The 26,822-nt window shown below is 45.0% G+C and overlaps 1 long non-coding RNA gene across 1 annotated transcript; it reads right to left on the reverse strand.

The window, feature by feature from the left end:
* Positions 1–1,960: 1,960 nt before the first annotated feature.
* Positions 1,961–19,965, reverse strand: LOC143835202 (uncharacterized). Its single transcript, XR_013230040.1, has 2 exons — positions 19,843–19,965; positions 1,961–2,162 (listed from the first exon to the last, which is right to left on the reverse strand). It is a non-coding gene; the product is annotated as an uncharacterized LOC143835202 (long non-coding RNA).
* Positions 19,966–26,822: the final 6,857 nt, after the last annotated feature.

Raw genomic sequence — 26,822 nt, forward strand, 5'->3', positions numbered from 1 at the left:
TACAAAATAGGAAAAAAATTAAAAATCAAGAAAAAGCGAGAAAGAATTAATTTCACAAAGGTACAAATGTCTTGTAACACACACACACACACATTTAAAAACCCTGTGCATTTGCCCATGAACAACTTTTGTCTAAAAATGGACAGGAGACAATCCCCCGTGTTGATCCCGTTAGACTCCACAGCAGCCGCTGATACAGTTGAACTTTCCCATTATTATCCACTGGCTTAAATATGGTATTAAGGTTGTAGCCCTTTGGGGGGTTTCACTGACTAGATACAGAGAGTCTCCACCAAAGACGCAGAATCAGCTACGTGGGATTTTTCTTATGGGGTGCCACAGGATTCTATTCTCGCACTCATGCTCTTTTATACGTGTGGTGTGTTAGGCTGCCGAGTGAGATTGTCCAGAGCTTTGAGGATGGATGTTCAATATGCAGATCATACCCAGCTCTATATTTCATTAGCCAAGCCTCCAGATGCATCCATCTTGGTTCTGAACCAGTGCTGAAATTAGAACAATCTGAAGCCAAATCCAGATAACAATAGGGACACCACTGGGAAGGCTGGCATCCCTGAAGGACAGAATCCACTTGTCCTAGATGGAGTAATGCTGATTATTTCAGAGTAGGTTAAGATCTTGGAGGTGTTCATGGATCTTGCCTCCCTTGCTATATGAAAAGAAAGTTGACAAGGTGACCAGGAGTGCTTTCTATCAGCTGCACCTGACCCACAACTTTATCATTACCTAGACTCAGCTGACCTGGCCATGCTGATCCGTGATTCTGTAACTGGATTACTGCAACACACTCTATATGGGGCTGCCCTTAATGACAATCTAGAAACTGCAACTGGTCCAGAATGTGGCAGCCAAACGGCTAGCTGCTAGAACATATTGTGGCTCATTTTGAAACAACTTCATTTAGGGATGCCAGCCCCCCAGTGGGACCTGGGTGTCCCCTGTAATTATAGCTGATCTCCAAGTGATGGAGTTCAGTTCCCATGGAGAAAATGGCCAGCCCAAATCCTGCCAATTCCTGGCTCCACCCCCAAAGTCTCCAGATATTTTCGAACCCAGAGCTTGCAACCATTGGCTGCCAGTCTGTTTCCAAATTGAATTCAAGGTGCTTTTATGACCTTTAGATCACTTTACGAATTGGGACCCACATATCTGAAGGTCCATCTCTTCCCATATGTCCCTGTGCACCAACTGTAGTTATCTGGAAGCCAACTGTGGCCTATTCCAGCACTTAGGGCAGTCTTCCTCACATTGACATGTGCACAGGGCCTTTTTCATCATGGCTCTAGTTCTGTGGAATGGGTCCCCGCCTGGGAGTTCAGGAGGAGCTTCAAGGTCTGCCTGTATGCCAAGGTATTTGAGGAGTACTGAATAGCAGGTGTCAGGTGTGTGTGTGTGTGTGTGAGATTTGTGGTTTGTTATATTATCTTGAATTTTAGCTATGGAAGTTTTAATTATTATTGTAAGCACCCTTGAACCTAGAGGAAGGGCAGGGTAGAAATGTTTGAATAAATAACATTTATGTATTATTAATTAAACATACGAAGAACTTGCCGGATCCAACCAGGTGTCCATCAAGTCCAGCATCCTGCTTGTCACAGCAGCCAACCAGTTGCCATGGAGGGCCAACAAACATTTTGGTTCCTAGCACTAGTATTCAGAGGTTTCTTGCCTCTGGATATGGAGGTCCCATTCATATTCTCCTCCATGACTGTAATCCCCTTTTAACACCATCCATGCTTGTGGCCGTTTCTGCCTTTGCCATCAGTGAATTTCACACTTGAATTACTTGTTGAGTAGAGAATTTCTCCCCCTTTTGCCTGTTCTGAATCCATTTCCCAACAATTTCTTTGAGTGCCCCAGAGTTCTGCTATTATGGGGTGGGAGCTCTCTCTATCTTGTTTCTCCACCCCATGCATAATTTTGCAAACCTCTATGCATGGAAAGCTTTTGCTTGGTTTATTTATCTTGTAGGCTTTTCCCCTTGCGATATAATAACAGTACTGTCACAGGACATAGCGCCTTATCTTCTTTCGAATCCATTAGTCCATCCGTCTCACGGCCCGTGTCTGATTTTTTTCACATTTTCCACTTATTTAATCGGAATCCATAATGGGTCTGTTCTGTCACCATGGGCATTGGTCCTGCGTAGGAAACAAAGAAGGAAATGACATATCTTTATAGCCTCTTGGACAATGGAATGAAAGTTCAAATGTGCCATGTTTATTCTGCATATTTTGTTGTGTTAGAAATGTGATTAAAATTTCATAGGCAAGTAATTGCTTCACTAATGTGAGCATGTTGTAAAATGCAGGAAACTTTTCAGCAACTATGGCTGGGATCCTAAGAAGACTTTCTGGTGAATAAACCCAGGTGACTAAAACAGGACCTGTTTTTTTTCGTAGAATGGTTTAGGATTGCTCCCTGGCTGTTTTTCTAGCCCCGAGACCCCACATTTCACTCACTCCTGCCTTTGCCTGCTTATCGCACACGTCTGTTGTTTTTCCCTCCTCAAAAGCCTGAATTAGTTTGTTCTGGAACCCAGCCAGACTGTACTTCATCAAGGCATACACTGTGGAATGCCTACTGTGCTCCCAACAGGGAAACCGTTTAATTTCAATTTGAATGTTTAGAAATTAGTGTTATAATTAACACGGTACATTTTTATTAAAGATTTTTTTTAATGTAAATTGTGCATGTGTTCATCCAGGGAAATGTTCCCCTGAAAATGGAGCCTATGATGACTTCAGTCACTGAATATCCCTGATGCTTTTTTCATATCAACACTCCACAACATTAGCTTCCATCTTTTGGAGCTGAATCTTTTCTGAGTCACAGTGCAGCTACTCCAGTGCAGCTACTCCACAGTGTAGCTACTCCTGCGAGTCACAGCAACCCCAACTTTCCCTCCTCAGTGGGCATGCCTGTCTTTCCTAACAGTTTGGTCTTGGGTTGGTGGATTGCGACTAGGGATGCCAGCCTCCAGGTGGGACATGGGGATCCCCTAGAATTCCAGCTCACCTCCAGACTACACAGCTCAGTCCCCTGGAGAAAATGGAAGCTTTGGAGTGTGGACTCTGTCACATTCTACCCCACTGTGGTTCTTGCCCTCCCCAGGCTCCATCCTCAAATCTCCAGGAATTTCCCAACATACATTTGGCACCCCTACCCCTCATCCCCCCACCAGTGGCCAGGAGGAACCTGGCAACCCTTGTTGCGATCCACAACAGTGCTGTACCCCAAGCTAATGCGGGTCACATGAGTGGCATGATCACTATTATTATTAACTATATTTTTGAAGATGGGATGAGGCAGAATGATGTGGCCAGATCAGGGGCAAGAGGAGTATTAGCAGAGTAAATAACACAGTGAGTTTACGCAACCTGATTAAAGAGTAGATAAAGGTTTATTCAAGAATTAATATACTTGATAGTGCAGAGGAGAGACAGATAGTTGCTAACAGAGAGAGAGAGAGAGAGAGAGACTGAACTGTAGCTTCTGAGAAGAAGCAAGAAATTGCCCAAAGAGTAGCAATCTGGAGACAGATAAGGAATGACACTTAACAGGAGAGAAGGTCCTGACCTCACTATTCTAAATAACAGTCTTCTTGCTGCCCACTGCAGGATCTCCTTCTCTTCTTCTTTATACACTAGTCACTGCCTATTCCAACAAGAAGATATATGAAAGACAGATGAAATGTACAAAAGGCAAAAAGCTCTGGTCTTTCCCGAACTCGACAGAGCATTTGGAGATCTCAGTTATTTGAATTTTTATTATGACCATTACTTGCTCCTTCCTTCTACAAAGGAAGGCTTTCAGAGACCTGGAAGGCAATTTCCAGATTCTTAAATGTCCTGTCTCAACTGGAAAAGCTATCTAACCCTAACAGAATTGAAATCACTAGTTGGCTTATGGGTGCAATCAGCCAAATCTTTGGTATTTAAAATGTGATCTCTGTAGCGATAACAGCTTTAAAATGCCAGCTTCCCCCACAGGTAGAAAGGAGAGTTGACTGTGTTTATACCACTGTGTCCATGGATAATCTCAACTGGGATTGACCCCTTTTTAAATGAACATTAATTTTATAGGTGTTACTAGGTGCCAAGCCCGTTGCATTCAGGAATATAATGGGTGCTAGATTGGGGTGGTGGTAGAAGAACTCTTTGGATGGCCTCCCCCCGAACCTGAAAAGGCTGCAGGCTGGAGACCCCCAGGCAGGGAACTCAACGGTGGGGCAGCTCTGACACAGCAGCCTCTGAGGGAAGTGGAAAGGGGAGGGTGTGGTCAGGGGTGGGGGACAGAAGGCAGGCCGGTTGGAGGAGGAGGTACTCAGGGGCGGGACAGAGACCCTGAGTGGACGTTAAGCGCTGAGTGGCACTTAAGCCATGAGACATGCTCCTCCTCCAAGGCCTTACCAGAAATATATTATGTGGAACAGATATATATTTTGTTAAAATTCTGTCTCGTTTCCCTTTTTTTTCCTTTTCAGAAAAGTGTAGTGTAGTGGTTTTAGAGTGTCACAGGATCTGGGTGATTTGGGTAATCAGAGTAAATGTTTGATGGGATCCAATTTAAGCAACTCAAACATACAAATGTCAGGTTTCTGTTTGTCATTCCATATATGGGCAGAGCTTGGAATCCTGTTTCTCAGCATACCTGGAGATCCATCTGAATAGATACGTACCTTGTCTAGCAGTCAGGTTTTGCTGCTTTGGTCATCTGCATAGGAACCAGCCGGTTGACTATTATAAGATAAATAATAACGCAGCAACAGGTGGAGGGTGGAGCTAGGACTCAGGAAGAGAGACTCTGCTTTGCATGCCAGGAGTCAGAGGTTCCATCTCTGCTGTTTCCAGTTAAAAGTATCAGCCAGTAGGTGATCGGAAAGAGCTCTGCCTGAGACCCTGGAGAGCCGCTGCCAGTCTTGAGTAGACAGTACTAACCCTGATGGAACAATAGTCGAATTCAGGATAAGGCAGCTTGTTGTATGACCATGTGTGAGTCATGGCAAGCAATGTTTAACACCAAATTGATTAACCAACAGGAGATGAGGGTGGCATTCTATTAGATGAGGGGGCAAGCCCGTTGCATTCAGGAATACAACAGGCGCTAGATGGGAGGGTGGGGTGGAAGAACTCTGCGAATGGCCTCCCCCTCCCCGCAGGGCCTGGAAAGACTGCAGACAGCTGTTAGGGAACTCACTGGCAGGGGCAGCTCTCACCCGGCAGGGATCTGCAGCCTCCAAGCCTCAGAGGGAAGTGGAAGGAGGAGGCTTTGGTGAGGGGTGGGTGATGGAAGGTGACCGGCTGGCCACTGGACAGACAGGCAAGCTGGTTGGAGGAGGAGGCATTCAGGGGTGGGAGTTAAGGGCTGAGTGGCACTTAAGCCATGAGACATGCTCCTCCTCCAAGATTTTACCAGAAATATACAGTGGAACAGATCTGTGGGTTCACTGAGAGTTCATTTCAGCTCTTTATGGTGACCCCGCAAACAAAGAAAAGAAGGGACAGGGCGTACTGGCAAAAAATAGATTTATTCCCTATTTCTTAATGACTTTTCTTGTATTTCTTTGTTCATTAAACATTTTAGAATGAATCCAAAACAGGTTCCGAATTTTAAAATGCCCATTTTCAAGGTACACAACTTTCTTTCAGCATCTCATTCTCTCTTTTAGTTCTATGGGTAGGGGGGTAGAAAATAAGGTCTTTCCTCCTCCACCTTTTTACCTGGGCATCTGCTGCTTTGCTGGTCCTTGACTGTATTAGTAAACTGAACTGAACTGAATCGGGCAGCTGCTGCTAACAGGGAATCCAACCTCCAGGTGATGACTATAGATATCCTGGGATTACATCTCCAGGTGAGAAAACAGTTGCTCTGGAAGATGACTCTGTAGCACTATACCCCACTGAAGTCCCCTCCCCTCCCCAAACTCTGTCCTCCTTATATTCAGCCTCCCCCCCCCCCCATGTAGCCAAGTCTTTCCCTGGCCAGAGCTGGCAACCTAGCTGCTATCAAATGTCCACATTTACAGTATTTCACTGGGCTCAAAAGCTACCAGGGAGATGTTCCCAGGTTGGAGGGCAGTCATGGCCGTTGCTAAACTCAAACAAGTGAGCCAGTGAAGGAAACAGAGAAGACAAAGTCCTCTCCTGCCTGGGGTGCTCTTGAAGTTAGAACTGAGCTCCTAATTGCAGATATTTCCCTGGAGGGAAAAGAAGCTTCAGAGGGTAGACTTAGTGGCAAGACATCCACATTGCTCTCCCTCGGCTCCCCCAGACCCTGCCTTCCCCAGGCACTGTTCACAACTTTCTATAAATTTCCCAGGTCAGAGTTGGTAAATGTACAGTCCTGCTACTTCTGTTTTGCTGTCTGAAAGCGCGTGTCTGAATTGCCTGTGACTTGAGAAGTGGAAGACTAGAACCAGAGACTGAAGGCTATTCATAAGGCAACCTAAATTAACCTCCTTTGCAAATGCCCTCAAGATCCTTCCTGTCGCTGTAGCTCAAGCAGCGGTATTGACAGTGGGTTTTATTGATCTGAGTTCTTATGTAATTTTCTGTGTCATCTGATTTTTTTTTTCAAGTAACATCAGGACAAAGCCTGCTGGGTGCCGACAAGTATTTGACTGTCACATTTGCATGGCCTTGGGAGAACAAAACGGGTGTTTGTGCAATTGAATCGAGCGTAGCAAGTAGATAGACAAGGAGTCTTCGATCATCAAATATAATTTCTTTAACGACCAGTCTTCTTTCATGATTCCCAATGCATTTCGCTAAACAGTGCTTGATCGAGGGGCTTCAAAACTGAAAATCACTACAACAGGATATTCAATTCTAGCAGAATGATTTCAGCAGCTAAGCCAAGGCTATTGACAAATAATTCCAAAAGTAGCTCTGCAAAGCTTGCAGAGGTTCCAGATTGCTGAATCCAGAGGCAGAATAAAGGTAAAGGTAATGGTAAAGGTAAAGGTAAAGGTATCCCCTGTGCAAGCACCGAGTCATGTCTGACCCTTGGGGTGACGCCCTCTAGCGTTTTCATGGCAGACTCAATACGGGGTGGTTTGCCAGTGCTTTCCCCACTCATTACCGTTTACCCCCCAGCAAGCTGGGTACTCATTTTACCGACCTCGGAAGGATGGAAGGCTGAGTCAACCTTGAGCCGGCTGCTGGGACTGAACTCCCAGCCTCATGGGCAGAGCTTTCAGACGGCTGCCTTACCACTCTGCGCCACAAGAGGCAGAATACTGCTCATTAAAGAAATTATATTTGAATATTGAAGTCTATCTACTTGCTACGCTGGATTCAGCTGGATTCTACTTGCATTACCATATAGGTGTCCCAGTGTCCTTTGGTTTACATACTATTTTGCCGTTTTCACTGCATCCCACCCTTCTGTTGCTATAAATACTGGTTTCAAGCATGATATGCAGTGTTGTGTCTGTAGTTCTGCCGAGGACCGAGCTTGAGGTCCAAGACAGGATCGTAAGCCTGCACTGTGATTGACCAACATGTAGCTAGATCCCGTCTGCCAGATCTAGCTTAAACTGACCAATAGCACACATTGGCAGATCGATTGCGGGACTTGTGTATATAAATTGTGGTTATTTGTGGGCTTCTTCGGTTCAGTTTTTGCCTCTTGTACCATCATGCTGGGGTCACAACAGTCGAAATGAACTCCCAGTGTCCTGGTCACTGAACCCACAGATATAATATGCAGTACTCTGTGGAATATTTCAGCAGATTTGCTCAAAATCTGATGAGTACATCAGCAGCAAACTGGTTTCCTCTCAACATAGCAAGTAGAATGGTTAAGAGGCTTCCAGTTTCCTCCGAGATAACCAATAAAGATACTTTGGTTTCCTGCTGTATTCGAATTTAGCCCAGAAAAGTATTTAACACTGATTCAGTTTGTCTGATTTAATAAATTTCATATAAAGAGCATGAAACAGAAACTACTGATGTTGTAAAGTTTTACAGTGCCAAGCCTCCTCCCAAAAGAGGCACAAGTTTAAAAAGATAGGCATTCTTAACACACTGTATTTTATTGGTTTTAATTTCTGCACTAGATTTTGTATATTCCTTATCCTAATTGATGTAGTAACAAATATTCAGCACAGCTCCTCCAACCTGGAACAGGAATTACTCCTTGAGTTAAACTTGTGAGGAGTTTGGAGACCAAGATGAAAGGTTGAGGGAGCTTGGTCTGTTTAGCTTGGAGAGAAGACAACTAAGAGCTGATATGAAAGCCATCTTTGAGTACTTGAAGGGCTGTCACATAGAGGATGGAGCTGAGTGGTTTTCTGTTGCCCCGGAGGGTTGGACCAGAACCAATTGGATGAAATTAATTCAAAATAATGTTCTTCTTAACATCCGGAAGAAGTTCCTGACAGAGTGGTTTCTAAGTGGAACAGGCTTCCCCGGGAAGTGGTGGATTCTCCTTTTTTGAAAGTTTTAAAGCAGAGGCGAGACAACTATCTGACAGAACTTAGGCAGATTGTAAGTGGGTGGGCAGAAGGGATTTTGTCTGAGCTTGGCTCCTGTGGTCCTTTCTTGCATGCCCAGGGAAATGCTGATCACCACTTTGGGGTTAGAAGGCAAATTTCCTCCAGACCAGACTGGCCAAAGGTTCTGGGGGTTTTTTTTGGAGGGGGGGCATCATCTGGACATGGAATTGGTGTCACTGTGGGTGGGCAGGTAGTTGTAAATTTCCTACATTCTGTGGTGAGCTGGACTAGGTGACCTTGGAGGTCCCTTCCAACTCTATGATTCTATGAAAGGAGGGGCTGACTTCACAGGTCTCTCCATGTGAGACCACAAGGATAAGACAGTGGGAGTGAGCATGCTGTAGTGGTCTAGTGTTGCTATCTCTAGGTTGGGAAATTGCTGGAGATTTGGGGTTTGGGGAGGGACCTCAGTGAGATATAGGTCCACAGAGTCCACCCACCAAATCAGCCATTTTTCCAGAGGAATTGATCTCTATAGTTTGGAGATGTGTTGCAATTCTGGGAGACCTCCAGTCCTCATCAGGAGGCTGCCAACCCTAAATTGCTAGATTGTCAGACTATATCAGGCTTTCTCAACCAGGGTTTCATGAAATCCTGGAATTTCTTGATGGCCCTGGAAGGGTTTCCCGAATGGGTCAGAATTAATTAACCTTTAATATATTTTTTTTAAAATTGTTAAACATTTATTGGGTGATATGACCATATAAGGTCATGTCAACCCGCACTGCCTCTTCTCAAAATGGCCAACAATGGGCCTGGATGGGGCAGGAAGGGGAGGGACCCCAGGTGGGCAGGTACACAGGTATGCTTCCCAATCATATTCTGCATGAATGAGCCACTTCTGGAGTTTCTCCAAGCCTGAGGAATGTTTCTGAAGTTTTTCCATGGCAAAGAAATTGAGAACAGTTGGGCACTCTGCCATGGATGCTTACTGGGTGTCTCGGGGGCCAGCCAAACTCTGTCTAATCTACCTCTGATGATTGAGAGGATAAAATGGAGGCAACAAGAATAATCACATCCAGAATACAAATGTAGCGAATTTTATTTTGGTGTTCCATTCTTCAAGGCAGGAGATCATGAGACAGACAGACAGACAGACAGACAGATGGAATGCCAGACTAAAAGCCACACTTCATTCATGATGTTGGAGCCATGTTAGCCCAGCATTACAAGCAGATAGACTGGCACACGTCCCCTGCCAAGAACAGCTGCATGGATTAGGGGAGGCTTCCGAGGAAAGTCCTGGACCTATAGGGAGAACTCATATAAAACCAGGGAAACAGGCAAGAGCTGAAGGAGGGGCAAAGCTGGCGACGTCGACTCAAGCTGCTGTTGAAAGAGAGGAAGAGCTCAGTTTTGAAAAGCTGCTTATTTCTGCCTCATAGTCCTGGGACCTTTGCCAGGACACTGATTATGTGGGATTGAATTTGAAAACTGCCTGGCCTTGCCAAACCGGGACAGTGAGCTGCTGTGGATTTTGATGAACCGAACCTATTTTAAACGTCTTTCTGAAGTGATGAGTGCCGGACAACATCCGCTGTAGCTTATTCTGATTCTCAGCAGCGGAGACCGCTTATTGGGGCCTTGGAATGGCTATTAGCAATTTATTGGCTCTGTTTCAAAGGGAAGAGACCTTGTGTTTGACAGTGGGTAAAGCAGCAGATGGTGCTTAGTGGAAGGACAGAAGGATCCCTCAGTGGCAGGTTAGCGTCTCTTACCTTTTGGCTTTCGCTCTTTGAGGGGGGGGGGGGAGCAGGTAAAAATAGCCTTAAGAAAAAAAATATAGATCCAGACTGGTGTACATTACAATCAACCCACACTGCTTTAAAGCAGTGCTGTTTTGGTGAAAGATAAGGTCTCGTGCTGCTGTTTGGTCCATGTCATCTCCGGAAACTGAAATTACCATGTTGGCTAATAAGCCACAATAATGGCTATTAGGATTGACTTCCCCGTTTTCCAACACAGAATTTGATAATTAGAATAATTATTAGTTTGGAAAAGCCACAACTGTACAGTGTGGTCTCAATGTACCACCCTGTGCTGCAGCATGGTTGTTACGGATCAAAAAGCGACTTCCCTAGTTTAGTGTAATAGAGGAAAAAGGCCCTTGTTTATTGATATGCCCTAGGTGGTGTTCTCTCCCCCTCCCAATATCATGTTGACTTCTTCTTCTTCTTCTTCTTCTTCTTCTTCTTCTTCTTCTTCTTCTTCTTCTTCTTCTTCTTCTTCTTCTTCTTCTTCTTCTTCTTCTTCTTCTTCTTCTTCTTCTTCTTCTTCTTCGTTGTTTCTAGGCTCATCATCTAGGCAACACACTCAAAAGTTGCACTATGTTGTACTATGACCGATTATAAATTTAAAGTTCTAATGTTGTAATGTTAGTAATGTTATACGTTCATAATCCTAATACATTCTCTGCACCGTACTATGATTTCTTATTTAAATTTAATTTAGCCTTTTCTTCTTCTTTGTTTGGAAAGAGTGTTCAGGCTTAGCGAGTCAACGCCAGCCTTGAGACAGAATACTGCTGTTTTTAGAGGAAGGTTTTCCGCCATGTTGTTGGATTGTTGGTCCACTGAATTTGTATTTTTAGTCCATTTTAATAGGGTTTTAATGGGGGTTTTAACTGGACATCTGTAACCCACCACGAGCCTACTTGGAAGTGGTAGGTAATAAATTAAATACTACTACTACTACTACTACTACTACTACTACTACTACTACTAACATTAATAATTTGTCCGCCCCCTATTTCATTTTAATTTTTTTCTTTGGATACCTACAAATTAATAACTATGTGGGACTCAAAGCCTCTTCCAGTAATAAGAACATCCCTTGATCCTGCAAATGCTATGCAGGCAAGCAAAACCCACTCTAGACAACATTCTGTGCCAGAATCTAAAATTAAGCCCTCTACTTAAACAGTTTCAATGACAGAACATTTTGAAATCTAATCAGGCTGTTACATTCAACCTGTGCTTTAGGCTTCCCCTGCCAAAACAACTCCTATTGTGTATTTAATAATACCTTGCTACATTCCACCATCTTGGAATTAGCAAGTGCAATAATTGTTGGCACAGTTAAGAACCTGGTGCTAATATTGCCCATATGTTCTCAGAGAAGCACCAAGGGAGAATGGTGTGGCAGAACATAAAATTCACAAAAAGAGCTCTTGCACAAGTGGAAATCCTAGGAAAAGATTACAGTATCTGCTTCTACCAAGACAAGCCTATTGTGTCTCCACTGGAGTCGCCAATCTCGAGGTGGGGCTGGAGAGTTCCTGGAATTACAAGTGATTTCTAGCTGGCAGTGCTTTATACCCTTGGAGAAAATGGCCAACTTGGAGGGTGGGCTTCCTGGCATGATAGCCTGATGAGGTCCCTCTTCTTCTCCCAAGCTCTATTCTCCTTAGGCACCACTGAAAAATATCCAGGAATTTCCCAACCTGGAGTTGACAACCCTGATCTCAGTTATACTTCTGTTTGTGCAAGTTCTTATGCAACTTCTTATGTGCAAGTTCTTATGCAACTGCGTTCCGGGCACCATAATAGTTCCAAGACAGGGAGGTCAATAATAGCATTGAGCTTTATCCAGAATAAATCTGCAAGTTCCAAGACAGGAACAATAATAGTTCCAAGACAGGGAGGTCATTAATAGCATTGAGCGTTGTCCAGAATAAATCTGCAAAGAACTGGCATAGGTCTTCAATCTATTGCCTGTCCCTCATCAGAGCCGGTGTAGTAGTTTAGAGAGGCAGCTTCTAATTTGGCTAGCCGGGGTTGATTCCCCGCTCCTCCACTTGCAGCCAGCCATCACAGCCATGATAGTGCTATTCTCCCAGGGCAGTCCTGTCAGGCTCTCTCAGCCCCACCTCCCTCACAGAGTGTCTGTTGTCGGGAAAGGAAGGGAAAGGGAGAAAAGCGGGGTATAAAAAACCAAGGACCATTCCGCACAAAGGGCAATGTGGCTAAATCTGTGCGCTATTGAAAAGCGCTGCAGGCAAAAGCATCCCACCCCCAGGCTCCACCCCCCAAATCTCCAGAAATTCGTTCCTTCACTGTATCAGAAAGACCTTTTCCGCAGGCGTAGGAACTGCGCTTCATTGTTTACAGCAGTGGTCCCCAACCTTTTTATCACCGGGGACCACTCAATGCTTGACAATTTTACTGAGGCCCGTGGGGGGGGGGCTTGTTTACTCCTCTACTCTCAACCACTGCCCTAACGCTCTCTGATCGCTATGGTAATGTTTAAACATCCCTTCAAAATAAGATACAGACACACCACAACAATGAACCTAAGGAACATTTTATTTTCATGGAAATTTTAACTCATGACAATCTGGGAGTGATGGGAGACAATGACACCCGAAGTGTGTTGTAAAGGGCCGGGGGGGATGAAGTAAAGGGCCGGGGGGGGGGAGAAGGCGTCCTTCGCGGCCAACCTCCAATTAGTCGACAGACCACATGTGGTCCACGGTCCATAGGTTGGGGATCGCTAGTTTATAGGCTCCTCAAGTTAAACCCCCCCTCCATAGGCGAGATTTGTGGCCGAAATTATGGGCAGTGTCGAACAAGGGGCTGTATTGTGCTTGGGAACTTTAAAGCCACTTGAAGTAGGGAGCTTTGTTTAATTTTTAATCACTTCTGTGGAGGGACTTTAGCCGGAGAAGCCTCTGAGAAGCCTCGCTCGTTCGTTGCTTTCCCCGTCTAAGGGAAAAAAATGGCGATCGCTTTGCCGGAAGTTCGGCAGCGAGAGCGGGGGAGGGACTTTCTTTCTACCGGTACATTGAGAACGCTGATTTTTCTTTCGCTGATGTGTTGCAGCTTGTGCGCAGAAGTGTAGCGGTTTTCTCAGGGGGAATCCTCTTTTCCGGATTTCCCGAAGAGCGCTACAACGAAGCGCTTTTTGTGGGAGTGTTGCAGGAGTGTTGCAGATTGTGTGCGACATCATGCGGAACCTTGAATTAGAAGTGTTTACCAAAGGTAAGACTTCTGCTACATTTAAGTTGTGTGGAATGGCCCCAACTCTTCTTCTTCTCTAGCTTTCCCCCTCCTTTCCCTGTTTAGCTGTTGTTTTAAGCCTTTTCATTGTCAGTTTGTCATTCAATAAATTGAGGTGGGAGTTGGGAGATAATTTGTCTGCTGTTTTATTTATCTCCAACTATCAATAAAAGGCTTAATCGCTATAAATGAAAAGATGCATCCATTCATGCATTGGGTTAACTATTGAGTTAACAGAATTACTCAGCAGATGTTAACTGCAGATCCCAAAAGGTGATAGAGGCTGCCTATGGGGAAAAAAGAATGTCAAGCCCAGCTGGGCAAGGAACAAGTTAAGAAGGCAGATTTAGTTCTAGTTGAGATTTAGAATATAATAGTGTTACTTTGCTTTGGTCTGCAAACAAACTGCTGGGCATAGAGGCCAAGCCCTCAATTCTGAGCATGCCTATTTTTCAATAAGCTCCCCCCTCCCCCATCAAATCAGGATGACAACCGGCTGAGTAAACACGACCAACAGGGGATGTCAACAACCCCTTGTCTTGTGTCAATCTGATTCTGTGGAACTTGTGCTGAAGAGATTGTCAGCAGAGGAGATCATAACTATCATTGACTGCAACGCATGCTTCCCCAGTGAAGGATGTATACTTCTTTCAGTGTGCTGTGTGGATAGTGACACAGAATGCATCAGGGTTTGAGACAGAACCCTCATTGTTATCATGTGCTGCCAGGGATTGCCAAAGATTTGATCCAGACTCAATTTTCCACTTAGGGAAGGCAATTCTGTCAGAAGAACAGAATTTTCCTGTCACTCCTGCTGCATCCTATGGATCTAGGGGGGGCCAGACCTCTGAGTGGAGACAGAAGTCCCCCCATTAGGTCCTGCCCCCCTGCCACCAATCAAGTAGCCAACATGGAGATTTACCAGGAGAAAGAGGAAGGCCCAGGCCACATCACTGGCATCTCATAGGAAGTGACATCATCATGCCAGCAACATCTGAGTGATGCTCTGGTATTTGGTCAAAACCTTTATGGTAGAAACTGTGTTGACCATAGAGATTTCGCTCAAAGACCAGAGCATTACAATGATGTTGCAGTGTGATGACATGACTTCTTGCACAATGCAGGTGATGTGGCCTGGGCCTTCCTCTTTCTCCTGGTAGGTTCCTCCCCGCCCCTCACCACTTGCCAAGAGAGATCCGGCAACCCTATATGGATCTCCTCCACATTTTGCTCCGGGGGGGATATGGTGCCATGGTGGCAGGACCCATTGAGGAAGCGTTGGGAATGGTGTTGCCAGGTAACTGTTGTCATTTAGAGCATTATGGCAGCTAGGTTCCATCAAAGTGGCTGCAGAATCACTTCCTCCTGCATGGCAGCCTTTCTAATAAGGGCTCGCACCTAACTCAGCATGATTGCCAGATGATACACATACTGGGAGGCTGCACCAAAGCAGGTTATGAAGTATAAAGGAGGAAGAGAAAGTAGCTTGATGTAGTGGTGGCTTCTAATCTAGCCAGCGGGGTTTGATTTCCCACTCCTACAAATGCAGCCAGCTGGGTGGCCTTGGGCTAGTCACAGTCCTAGTAGTGCTATTCTCAGATAGCAGTCCTGTCAGAGCTCTCTCAGCTCCACCTGTCTCACAGGGTGTGGGGAGAGGAAGGGAGGGTGATTGTGAAAGGCAGTGAAAAGCAAGGTATAAAAATCAACTCATTCATTCATTCATTCATTCATTCATTCATTCGATTTATTGACCTCCGCTCCCAGGCCATGCTGGCTCGGGGAGGTTTACAATGAATGATAAAAACCACTTAAAAACAGATATGGATATATAATCCTATACAATTGGCAATAAAAACTAATCTAATCCTCCCCTCCCTTCCTCGCACGCCCAACCACAGTCACCCACAGCCCCCAACTTTCTTCTAGAAAGTGGGCATCATTGAAACCTGGAATTGCTGGGAACAGCTGTTACTGTAGGAACTTCCAATGATTACATGACTGTAAGAAGTTGTCTTTATGTGTAGCATGGCTTGATTTCTTTCCTGTAATTAACGTTTATTTGGGTTGCCAAGGGGATCTTGTGTCATTGAGCTTTCTTTGACCACCAAAATCCATTAAAAAGAACCCTTGCCTCAAGCAAAACAGGGGAAGGAGTCAGCCCTGTAAGGATTTGCAAGGCCTTAGCAGAGTACCACTGGCACCATAACAGATAGGCACCCTTACCAAGGATAGTTGGAACTTTGGAATCAACTGACAGCTTCTTCCCCTCCCCCTCCCACCCTTTCTTCCGGTCCACAAGCTGCATAAGACCCTCTGACAATCATGGTGTGAAGGCCCCCTAACCGTACAGCTCAGTAGTGTACCTGGAACCACAAGGCCCATAGAACAGGTTACATATGCTACACCAGGGATAATTGGGGAATTTGCAATAGAAAGGGGAAATTAGTGACCTTCCTTCCTTCCTTCCTTCCTTCCTTCCTTCCTTCCTTCCTTCCTTCCTTCCTTCCTTCCTTCCTTCCTTCCTTCCTTCCTTCCTTCCTTCCTTCCTTCCTTAAATTTCTAGACCGCCCCTATTAGCCTACTGTCTCAGGGTGGTTTACAACATTGATATACTAACAATAACAATTAAAATAATCAAAACAATTAAAAACGATTAAACAGTTAAATCAACCAAACGGTGACATTCCCCTTCGAGTTCTTCTCGTCGGGGCAGGGAGGAGGAGCTATCTGGATTGCATCGGGGGTGGGGGAGGCCCTTTATTGTTCGTGTGCTCACATGTCCGATCTAACCTCAGCCATAACCCTATCTAGTGAAAGAGCTCCATCTTGCAGGCCCTACAGAACTGTGTTATTGCACTCCTCCTACAGGTAGGAAAATACTCTTTGTGACTGGCCCAAGGTCACCCAGTGGACTGCCTGTGGGAGAGCCGGGAATCAAACCCCGTTCTCCTGATTAGAGTCCACTGCATTTTAACCACTATACCAGTGGTCCCCAACCTCCAGTCTGGGGACCGGTCCCGGTCCGTGGATCAGTTGGTACCGGGCCGTGGCTCCTCCTCGTCTTCCTCCTCAGCTGCTGCCTCGGGGGCTTCCCTGCCACTCTGCCGCTGGTTCACCTTTGGTGCTCTCCAGCAGCCGCCATGGCTGGGGCTCCCCCTCGGCATGGCACTGCGCAGCTGCTGCTGGCAGCCACCCCCCCAGTGGGCAGCAGGAAGTCAGGGGCGCCGGCAGGAAAGCAAGTTGAGTAGGGGCTCAGGCGACAGTGGCAATATCCCTCGGCAAAAAACTACACCCCCCCTCCCGGGCCTCAGTAAAATTGTCAAGCATTGACCGGTCCCCGGTGATAAAAAGGTTGAGGTCCACTGCACTATACCACACTGGCTTCCAGGGAAGTGACACTCCTGTTACTGTGGCACGTGGCCAAAATGGACAGGTCATCCTCTGAGCTAAACATATGAAATAAAGCATTTTTTTTTTGCAGCTACCTTAGCTTTCTTTCTTAGTAAAAAATGCTGGGTCCAGGGTAACCTCCAGAGTCCAGATCTTTCAATAGACACAGCAAGGATCAGTTGACCTCTATCAAATGTGGGAAATGCTACACCCACTATGGCTTCAGTCCTCCCAACCAGCATCACCTCTGTTCTGTCAGGTTTCAGTTTCAACTTCTTCACCTTCAGCCATTTAATCATAGCAGCTGAGTTCAGCCCCGACACAGAAGTGTAGAGCTGGGTGTTGTCAGCATAATCATAATAAATGATCTCTCCTAAGGAGTTGACATAAAGATGAAACAGTATGGGGAGGAAACTCAGCCTTGTGGAACTCTACAAGTCCTGCGAGGAAGATGGATACTTTCTAGCAGCAATCCTCTCAGCCAAAGCAGAAATGAACGGGTTAAACCACCACAAAATGTCTCTGCTGATTCCGCACACATTAGATAATGCGCTTCCAATGCAGTATAGAAATAGATTTTCCTGTTCTGCACAGGTAAATCCAACTGCAAAGGCACACTGAGAGTGCATTATCCAAGGTGTGTGGAATGGGTCCAGGGAGATCATAACTTTCATCAACTGCAAATCGGGATTGAGAAATTCCTGGAAATGTAGGAGGTGGAGTTTGAGGAGTGCAGTGTTTGTGGAAGGGGAGGAAGAAGAAGAGGAAAAGCTGGACCCTGCTTTTCACTAGGCAAAGGCATCTCAAAGCTGCTTACCATTTGCCTACCCTTCCTCTCCCCACAACAGACACCTTGTGAGGTAGGTGAGGCTGAGGCAGCTTTGAGGGTACTGTGACTGGCCTGAGATGTCTGGCCTTAAGGAGTCTCAAAGTGGCTTACACACACATTCCCTTCCTCTCCCCACTACAGACACCCTTTGAGGTAGGTGGGGCTGAGAGAGCTCTGAGAGAACTGACTGGCCTAACATGTCCAGTCTGAAGCCAAACTGGAAGAGGCTAGAGAAAGATGAGGTTGTTTTTTTTCTACCCTGCATTTTGTTTCCTGAAGGAGTCTCAAAGCAGCTGACACGCACCTTCCCTTTCTCTCCCCACAACTGACACTCTGTGAAGGAGGAGAGTTTGAGAGAGCTCTAAGAGAAACTGTAGCTGGCTCAAGGTCACCCAGCTGGCTATATGTGGAGAAGTGGGGAATCAAATCCGATTCTCCTGATTACAGGCTGCTGCTCTTAACCACTACACCAAGCTGACTCTCAAGACTGAAAAGATCCACTCAAGGCTTTAAAAAGAAATCCACCCCTTTTATCATACAGGATGTGGCTCTGTGCTGCTCAGCGGATAGGTTCACTTTGATGTTCTTCCATGTTCTGTTTCTGAGGCAGGATGAAACTCGGTAATAGGCCCGAGGTGGGATGGAAATCTTTTTTTTACTTAGGAAATTTTTCATTACTCTGGAATAGTTCTCATTAAAGAAAGGGATTATGACTTCTGAGTTGCGTCTTTTCTTATTAGCTGGGCCTGCTGCAGCCTGAAGGCCACAAGCTACCCTCTGAAGGAATATCACAGTCACCAAGGGCAATCCTCTTCCAAAACACATCCTAGGAGCAGGGCTCTCTGCCCAGACCTGGAAACCACCACAGCATCTTCTGCCAACTCCAGTTGGTGAGGTCTGGGACCTTATCAGAGCTGGTAATTCGGCTGGGTCGTGGTAGATAATGGATTCTGCATTGCCTCAATTTAGCTGAATTGGAAGCGGAGCATCAGGTTGTTCCAGCTGAGGCCAAAGGCCAGAATCAGCAATTTTGTCAGATCAGATGGGCTCATGTTTGCTCCTTGTACGTCCTGGCATGGTTTAGCTAGCAGCTGCAATACCAGCCCTACTAGTGGTGCTGAAGAACGCTCAAAGTACTACAGGGAGGCAGAGAGGTAAACGTAGGGGCTTCTGCATTCAGAGACAGTAAACCTCTGAATACCAGTTCCAGGAAACAATACCTGGGGAAGTCCTTGGCCTCTATGCTCTATTATTGGCCCTCCATGGCAACTGGTTGGCCACAGACATGATGCTGAACCAGATGGACCACTGGTCTGATCCAGCATGCTGCCATAGCTCTGGTTGGAGCCCCCAGGTGACATGGGGAACACAGACTCCAGCCCTGGGTTCTGCCTTGGCCTGACCCCTGTCAAAATGCTACCGATTCACACTGCAGATGGCAGGATACTCAAAGGATGAACGTCAGGCTGGTCATTAGAAGAAGAAGAGTTGGGTTTCATACCCTGCTTTTCACTACCGAAAGGAGTGTCAAAGTGGCTTAGAATCGCCTCCCCTTCTTCTCCCCACAACAAACACCCTGTGAGTTAGGCAAGGCTGAGAGAGCTCTGACCGAAAGCGCTGAGGGAACAGCTCTATTAGAGTGGTGACTAGCTCAAGGTCACCCAGCTGGCTGTATGTGGAGGAGTGGGGAATCAAACCCGGCTCACCAGATGGGAAGCCACCACTCTTAAATACTACACCAAGCTGGCTTCCATGGTTGTCAGGAAGCAGTTGAAGCTGAACAGATGTGAAGCTGCCTTATACTAAATCAGACTGTTGGTCCATCAAACTCAGTATCGTCTATTCCAACCAGCAGCAGCTCTCCAAGGTCTCAGGTAGAGATCTTTCACATTATTTACTGCCCGGTCATTTTTTAACTGGAGATGCTGGGGACTGAACCTAGGACTTCCTGCATGCCGAGCAGATGCTCTACCACTGAGCCTAGGCCCCTGATATGCTTATATAGATTCTTTATATACGACTAATGGTGAAAGCGAACAATGATATGCACCGTTATTATTTGAGGGAGAAGGTAAACAAAAGGCAGATGTTTTAAAAGGGCTGACCTTGCAGATCGGAGGGAGGCAACCGCATCTATGTCCAGTAAATATACTCCAGAAACTGGAGACTCTGGAACTTCATTCTTCTCTCCACAGCTGTTCTTCTGACCTGGGAGGTCTCTGCTGCCAGCAACGGAGTGGGGGATTCACTCGGACAACTCCCATTTATAGCCTTGCCAGGAGCATGCCTGGAATTCCTTCTGCGCAAGGAGTCATAACAGCCCTCTTCACATATCCGATGTTTTAGCCACCCAGATTCACAAGGCATCCTTGTGCAGAGTGTGGGAGGAACACACATTGCTTATTTTTAATACTGACATCCAGCCGTCACTAGACATGGTCCTTTGCATGGCAAGGAGGGCTTTCGAAGCTTCATTCACTTTTGTGGCATTCATTGTTCCATGTGCGTTTTTTTTACAACATACCATTTATTTCTATTTCCACATCTTTCTCCTATTCCCACCTCCTCCAAACCCCGCTTGCTTGATGGGTGGTACTGTTTGCTGTGACTTCTGCTACATCTGTGCCAGATGTCAAGCACCAGGCTATGATGAGGCTTGGTCCTCTTACCCCTTCTGGCAGCTCAGGTACTGCACCGTGGTGCATCCTGGGAAATGTAGTCATTACGCACTTGATCTCTTCAAGCCTGGGATTAGGCACTGGAGGGAGAAAAAGCCCTCTGAAACATTCTTCAGCCCCTGGGAAACCCCAGAAGTGGCATGATCATGCAGAATATGGTTGGGAAGCATGGCTGTGTACATGCCGACCAGGGGCTCCTCCCCTTCCCCTCCCCTCCAGGCCCATCATTGGCCATTTTGGGAGGAGGGGGTCATATTTGGTCATATCACCCAATATATGTTTAAAAATCTGTAAAAATATCAAAAAATTATTTAACTTAGGAAACCTTTCCAGGGCCGTTAAGAAACCCTAACTGAGAAAGCCTGAGTAAAGCAGTTGTCCACATGAAGACCTGGATGAAACTTCATTTTGCCAAGTTCTTGCTTCTTCAGCGCACCCTCAGAACCAAAAGGAACCTCATGCAGGGGTAGTCAAACTGTGGCCCTCCAGATGTCCATGAACTACAATTCATGGGAATTGTAGTTCATGGACATCTGGAGGGCCGCAGTTTGACTACCCCTGGACAGCCATCCTAGAAGAATTCTCCACAGTTTTAACACAGTCTTTCCAGACCACAGAAATGTTTCTTCTTCCAACAATTCAAGAATTAGAGAACACAATGTAAGAAAAAAAGGTCTTTCTGATTTAGAGTTTATCATTTTTGATTTTGTGGGTTTTTGGCACAGTGCTTTCCGGTCTATCGTGTCATATCCATACATTGTGCAGCCCCCTTATAGGTTCTTGGCAGCCTCCAGGTAGTGCTTGGAGATCTTCCACTACTACAATGGATCTCTGGGCAACAGAGATCAGTTAACCTGGAGAAAATAGCTGCTTTGGAAAGTGGACTCTACAGCATTATACCCCATTGAAGTCTATCCCCTCCCCATCCCACCCCCAGGCTCCACCCCCATAATCTCCAGATATTTCCCAACCTGGAGCTGGTAACCCTGCTTCTACGAAAGGAGTATTCCTGTTATTCCAGACCAAGATGAATGAAATGGAAAAGAATGGTGGCTTAACACATTTGTACTATTCTCATCAACCCCTCCCTGTGAGCTGAACCCCAAATTGACCAACCTATGGGATCATAGTTAACAGCTTAACATTGTCACCATTAGTACTGGAATTGTTATCACTAGTTACTGAAGCCACTGTTACTATTATTTTACTTATTTATTTATTTTTGAATTTATACCACGCTTCTTGTTCTACTTGACGACATTATTGAATTATACTGTACTTATCCCTGTGCTCTATGTAAACTGCCCTGAGCCGTAAGGGAGGGTGGTATATAAACAAACAAACATATAGTCCCAGATATCTAGTAGAATGTGTTCACTTCAGCTGACCAGTTGTCAGCCGGAAGAACCTAGCTCTCCTAGAAATAAGCTTCCTGAAATTCCAACTGTTTCTTTTTCAAGTGGGTTTCTAGTCTTTTTCTCAAAGAGAGAAAAGGTAAACATGCAGGTGGTGTTTCATCTGATGGCCACAAAAGGAATGAGCCCTTTAAAACAACATTGCAACCAAATTCAGTCTTATATGGCCTGTTCTATAATCTTTCCCTCCCTTGACTTCTCCCCCTCCCCTTCCTTTTTGTGAAGAACTGACAAATGAAAGCAGTAGGCAGAAAATCTGACTAAGATTCAAGCTATTTTAAGCGTGCCTACTCAGTTTACGGGGTAGGGGGAATTATCCTCAAGAATAAAAATTCTGGCTACGTGTCTGCTAAGTGGATTATCTGGGGGAAGAGCCTTTTTTTCATCCATATGTATTGACACAATTTCTGCTGTGTCTTTATCTAGCCTGCAGCCCACATATCATTTACATGAGTCTTTTTATATTATGAACAGGTTTAGCATTTTAATTGCAAATAATTTTTCTACTCTTATAGGAAATCTATGATGAAACGTCTCCAAGTCTTTGATCTTTGCTTCATATAGCTATTTTATACGGTCTCTGTGCTCGTTCACACATGTGCTAATGAATAATTCATGCACATGTTTTAAATACTGCCGTATATACATTTTTGATATATGATATATACTATAGATATCACACAAGAAATACATCTCTATTGTGCTATTTTTTGCACTATATCTTCTAAGATTCTTTTGCTTAATTTCCAAGACCTATGTACGGGCTCAGAGGAAAGGTGAGGCTCAAAGTGGTTTGGATTATGAAATGTGAATTTTCTATTTCTCCTTGAAGAACTTTGCTAATTAATTGGCGGGGAAACAAAATTATATCTATTCATGAGTAGCTATTATTTACCCAATGGGGAAAAGATATATTTTCTTTTATCTGGACTTTGGATCCTCCAAATACCTTTTCACTATAAATATTTAATATCCTTTAAGAAGCATCTAATTAATAGGCTCATATTCTTTGCAATGGCGAAGGTTACTTAAAGGATTCAATCTCGCCGAAGATCTCTCGGACACGTATCGCCTGCGTGCATACTTGCTTTCCATCTGCTCAAAAAGTAAATAAGCCTACCATCTTTTTCTTGGCTTGATCCTCTGACTGGTTTTAGAGTCTCTCTCTTTCTGCTTGTCTAGATAACAAATTGACTGTTCTCCCTTATTGAATCTTTGGCTTGTTTTTAACAAAATTATCTTGGCTTGACCACCTGGCTTCGTCCTCATGACTTTGGCTAGGTCATTCTCTTGGCGCTGGCAAGATTTCATGCAGGAGGCTGAGAAGAAAGAATTCCCATTCAGAGAATCCCTATCTGTTCCTTTTGCTGGATCAAATAGTCTCTTGATTAGAATACGAAAGGCGTCAATAGGGGAGAAAAGGAGTACTCTCAAGACAAACAAGTACAAATTTTTCTACCGGAGGTTCTTCCTGGGCACAAAGTCTAATATCACTGGCCAAGAATCAATCTCTCAATCTTTCCCATGAGCCACTATCCTGTGGGCCTAATGAAGCTTATTTTGTTAATATTGGTTGACTGTAGGTTCCTAAACTTATAGGCCAATTCATATATTACTTTTTGAAACAGCTATACTTAAGAGGTTGTTGTTGTTGCTGTTGTTGTTATTATTATTATTATTTGATTTATTCCCTGCCACTCCCTAACCAGCTTGTGGCGGGTTACAATGTCTTATAAAATCCCCATTAAAACTCCCATTAAAAGACATAAAAAACAAAACTGGAAAATTGAGAGGATAAATATCAAATGGTGAGCAGCTTTCCTTTACAACTGATATATCACATCTGTATTTTCATTAAGAAACTTGGATTAGCAATGGCTTCCTTTCAAGTATGCTCAGCTTTGTTACTGGCCAAAGTTATGGGCAAAAGAACCCTTATACGGCATGGGGTCCAAAGGAGAAAATTTCACCATGATCAACACATAAAAGATAACTGGGTGAATGAGGCCCACGGCATCACTTGATGTCTGCCTCCAGGTGGGAGCTGACATTCCCCCAGAATTACAGATAATCTCCAGGCAACAGAGATCAATTCCCCTGGAGAAAATGGCATCTTAGAAGGTAGACTGTTTGGTGCTATACCCCACTGAAGTCCCTCCTCTACCCAAGCCCCACCCTCTGCAGGCTCCACCCCCAAGTCTCCAGGTTTTCCCCAACCCAGAGCTAGCAAACCTATCCAAGACAGACATCAAGATGCCTTCCACAATGGACTCTCAGAGTGGGGATGGGATTGTGGTTTGGTTTTTCCCTCACTTTATAGGGATGGTTCACGCATGCATGTTACCACTTTACTCTGCACGGGTTAGACCTCACTTAGAGTACTGTGTTCAGTTCTGGGCACCACAACTGAAGAAAGAGGTAGAGAAACTGGAGCATGTCCAGAGGAGGGCTACAAAGATGGTGAGGGGTTTGGAGACTAAGTCATATGAGGAAAGGTTAAGGGGGATTGATCTGTTTAGTCTGGAGAGAAGAAGACTAAGAGGTGATATGACAACCATCTTGAAATACTTGAAGGGCTGTCATATAGAAGATGGAGCAGAGTTCTTTTCTGTTGCCCCAGAGGGACAGAACAGAACCAATGGGTTGAAATTAATTCAAAAGAATTTTCAGCTAAACATCCAGAAGAAGTTCCTGACAGAGCGGTTCCTCAGTGGAACAGGCTTCCTCGGGAGGTAGTGAGTTCCCCTTCTTTAGAAGTTTTTAAGCAGAGGCTAGATAGCTATCTGACAGAAATGCTGATTTTATGAACTTAGGCAGATTATGATTGGGTGGGCAGGAAGGGTTGTGCCAGTTTTTGTCTCCTGTGGCCCTTCCTTGCATACCCGGGGAATTGCTAATTGCCACTGTGGGATGATAGGTTAATTTCCTCCAGGCCAGGTTGGATTCTGGGGGCCATTCCACACAATGACCAATGTTGCTAAATGTTTGCAGTATGGAGAAATGCTATATTTAATAGTGGAATTTCATCATTCCGCATACCTTCAATTCTAGTAGAATACTGAAGTCCCAGTAGCAGTCTATTCATTCCCCACAGGTTTCCGGTCTTGCCAGAATCACAACAAAGGAGGCGATATTTTTCCACGCTTCTTCCCGCTCCTGGCTGTCAACCAAACAGAACAGCCAATGAACTGTCGTGTTAGTGCTCCCAAAAAGCCCCTTTCCCTTTAAAAACTTTTTTTTAAACCCCGAAAACACCAGTAGCAACGAGTATTTGTTCATTCGATGTCTCAAGACCTTTTTCAATGGCGTAGGACCTGGTGCTTAATCGCTTATATGCTCTTCAAGTAACCCCCCCCCCCCCGCCATAGGTGCAATTTCTGGCCGAAATTACAGGCAGTGTCGAGCAGGGGGCTGTATTGTGCTCGGGAACTTTAAAGACAATTGCAGAAGGAAGCTATGTTTTACTGTTAAGCACTTCTGAATTGCTTGTGGAGGGACTTCAGCTGGAGAAGCCTCGCTTATTCGTTGTTTTAGCTGGTTTAAGAGAAAAAAATGGCGATCGCGTCTCTGGAAGCTCGGGGAGGGACATTCTTTCTACTGCTATTTTGAGAATGCTCATGATGTGTTGCGGCTTGTGCTCAGAAATGTAGCATTTTTTTCAGGGGGAATCCACTTTTCTGGATTTCCCCCTAAGCGCTATAAAATTCCGATTGTTGCTAGAGTTTGGCAGGAGTTTTGCTGTTTGTTTACGACGTCATGCGGAACGTTAAATTAATAGCATTTACAAAAGATAAGACTTTGTCTACACTTAAGTTGTGCGGAATGGACCTGGAGATTTTTGGTGGAGGGATCATTTGGGCATGAAATTGGGGTCACTCTGAGTGGGCAGGTAGTTGTGAGCTCTGATAGTGGAATAAAATGCTAAGGAGTCCACCCTCCAAAGCAGCCATTTTCTCTAGGGGAACTAATCTCTTTAGTCTAGAGAGGTGCTGTAATTATAGAGGCTCCCCAGCTCCACCAGGGGACTGGCATCTCTAGATGACATGTAAGTTCAAGCCGTAGAGTTTCATCTTAAATGGCTGATTTACACATTCAAAAAACCATCGTATTACCAGCATACGCACAGAACCTGCCTTACAGTCACCATTCTGCTCTACGGGCTCCAAGAAAGCCCAGAGTAACACAAAGCCATTTCTGGAGCCTTCCAGTGGAGAACAAATCCAAAACAAATCCAAAACATTATTCATTCTGCAAGGCATTTGTTGACACATCTTGAGTTGACAATTGGGACAGTGAGATCTGCCATTTCCCAGGGGGGAAAAAACAAAATAACCTCTTTGAACTGGGATGGAGGCTGATGTGTGACCTGACTGGTAGTGGAGAGGGTTAAATACTTAAAAGGCAAGTCATTGCTGGAGCTGCTGCCATTCCCCTTTATCTCTTGCCAGCTGCCTGCAGGATATATATTCTGACATTGAATTTCTACCTCACAGAGGAGGCTGCAGTGTGGCTTTGAAACTCATAGCTCTTTTGCTCTTTCCACCTTCCTTTCCAAATGCTGGGGGGGGGGGGGAAGAGTCCCTGCTGTCTTCCTGATTTTAGAAGTCAAACTCTCCTTGACTGCCATTGTATATGGCTGGAGCTAAACAAAGAGCAAAGGCAGGAGACAGGGAAATATATGCACAAGTCTTTGGTTCTGCAGAGGTTTATACCACAGTAGGCTGGCTAGTTCTAAATACCCTTCTGTCAATAGCTACTGAGGGCCGTTATGCAGGTATTCCTTATTCAGATAGAAGGTGTATGTGGGGATGGTCTTATTGAGACTTTGGAATATATTTTGCTGTTCTGTTGTTTTGGGGAGGATTTGAGAAGGAAATGTTCAGGGCAGTTTTTATCATATATATTTTCTTTCAGCACAGAGTCTAATTCTTTTAGATACAGATGATAGGATCCCGTAATCAGTAGCAAAATTTTTGTTGGTGGTCATTAAAT

Source organism: Paroedura picta, chromosome 4 (assembly GCF_049243985.1).
Source record: "Paroedura picta isolate Pp20150507F chromosome 4, Ppicta_v3.0, whole genome shotgun sequence".
NCBI lineage: Eukaryota > Metazoa > Chordata > Lepidosauria > Squamata > Gekkonidae > Paroedura > Paroedura picta.